The sequence below is a fragment of the Triticum dicoccoides genome, unplaced genomic scaffold, assembly GCF_002162155.2.
Source record: "Triticum dicoccoides isolate Atlit2015 ecotype Zavitan unplaced genomic scaffold, WEW_v2.0 scaffold119993, whole genome shotgun sequence".
In the NCBI taxonomy this organism is placed as follows: domain Eukaryota; kingdom Viridiplantae; phylum Streptophyta; class Magnoliopsida; order Poales; family Poaceae; genus Triticum; species Triticum dicoccoides.
Window position 1 is genome coordinate 1 of NW_021183690.1, and position 1,913 is coordinate 1,913.

The 1,913-nt window shown below is 39.7% G+C and overlaps 1 long non-coding RNA gene across 2 annotated transcripts; it reads left to right on the forward strand.

Moving 5' to 3' along the window:
* LOC119343235 lies at nt 1–1,905 on the forward strand. Of its 2 annotated transcripts, XR_005165973.1 has the most exons (4): nt 1–102; nt 476–550; nt 1,356–1,420; nt 1,491–1,905. It is a non-coding gene; the product is annotated as an uncharacterized LOC119343235 (long non-coding RNA). The 2 variants fall into 2 exon arrangements; XR_005165974.1 differs by lacking the exon at nt 1,356–1,420.
* Nucleotides 1,906–1,913: the final 8 nt, after the last annotated feature.

The window sequence follows — 1,913 nt, forward strand, 5'->3', positions numbered from 1 at the left end:
TTTGTCAACTAGAAGGCGCTCGACATCGAGACCGTCCAGCAGTCTGTACACGGTGGGATGATATGGGCTTACATGACTGCCTCCTCAGCTACAACTACTTGGGTGAGTCCCTGATCTCACCTTCGTCCTTTGTTTGTTTTAGGCACTAGCTTTTGAGCTATGGCCACACCTTGCTCTTTTCCGGCCATCGAGCCAACGATCTAGTGGTTGTTGTCTGTCCTATGGTGCTATGATGTTAGTGTTTTCATGTTCAGGTTTAGTCATTTGCTATGGGTTAATGATGATGGTGATTCTTGCAAATGATGTGCAAGGCAAATTTCCAGAGTTGGATGAAGAACTGTCATACTGGAAGTTACTTGGTTGCTTCTAGTTGCTATTGTCTAGTAGATGATAACTGATTTACTATGATTTCTTAAGCTATCTCTAGTGTTGTGCATAAGTGTTAAGAGTGTAAAGTTTCACCATGTTTTCCCAGGTAATTTAGCTTATTCTCTGAGGTAGCCTAATCTTCTACAACCTCGGCAGTGGTGGCCACCTCTTCTTGGTTCAGGTGAGCCCTTTATGCCCTCTATTTCTCTCTTGCTTTGAGATGGTGCCCGGCCATCACGCCGTTGATTTAGTGTTTAGATCTGCGGTGGTGGTCTTCTGGTGGGCCACCACAATCATGTAAGGTTGTTGGATTGATTCTTTCGAAATGTTAAGAATTTTGGGCAGCAGAGGGCTTAGTTGTATTCAAAATGTGAAAACTAAGCCCTCAGCTATGGATCAAAATTACTCCATCCGTTTCTAAATACAAGACCTTTTAGAGATTTCAATACGAACTATATGCGGATGTATATAGACACATTTTAGAGTGTAGATTCACTCATTTTGCCCCGTTGTAATCAGTATTATAATCTCTAAAAAGGCTTATATTTAGGAACAGAGGGGGTACGATTTAGTCTTTGTTTGTTATCTTGTCGCCTTGCTGGACAAAATACGGTGGTTTTAGTCCTCAAAAAACTAGCAGCAGTGTTCACATGAGCGGCAGTATGAAGGGTGATCAAATAGTAGATCACTTCCATGTTTTTTGTATTAATTTACATTATTTGTCTTGGCTTGGAAGTTTCCATGTTATTGTTAATTGTCTATAGTATTTCTTCTTGACCTGCATAGCTGCAATAAACTATCATGAACCAAATGAATTTTATTATTTTTAACGAAGGTTTGGGAGAATCAAATAGTACCATTTTGGCATTCTGTGAGGCAAAATAGTCATAGAAACAATCAGTCCTGTGTAATCAATACATTTACCCTATCTCTATTGGGCATACACCGGAAATATCTGCCTAACTTAGTCCTTGATATGTATCTAGAAACTGGTTGCCCAAAGCTATTTCTTACTCGTTGACGTACTGAGATAAACATTGGTGGATTCTAGGTATGAAACCCACTTTTCATATTGTGAGGCTTTGAGAACTGAGCAGTCACTCTATTGCGAACCTGTGCAGGTGCACGCTCGTGTCTCAGACTCCACAGGGCACCAAGGTTGTTTTCCCTATAAAAGAATGCCGCCAAGGTCTCCTTGTTGGTCTTTTTATAGCGAGTCACTGAATATAAGTTCCTGTGTTTTGTTATCATTTCGTGTTTCAAGAACCACATATTGTAAAATAGATTAATAAACTATTTTCTACTTCTTGAGGTTTGTTATTATTTTTTGTTTATGTATTGTTAAACCAGTGGGCGAAACTAGAAGTCAAACGGTCATTTCACATCATGAAGCCTTTTGGCCCTACTCCCTTCTGGATACTTTAATATTTTTAGGAGGGTAGCCGGATCCTGGTAGTTCACTACCATTCAAGTTTTAGTTGTGTTAAGATGAATATTTCGAAACTAGGACATCACTTGTAGACAACTGAGTCGAAAGGAGAGCA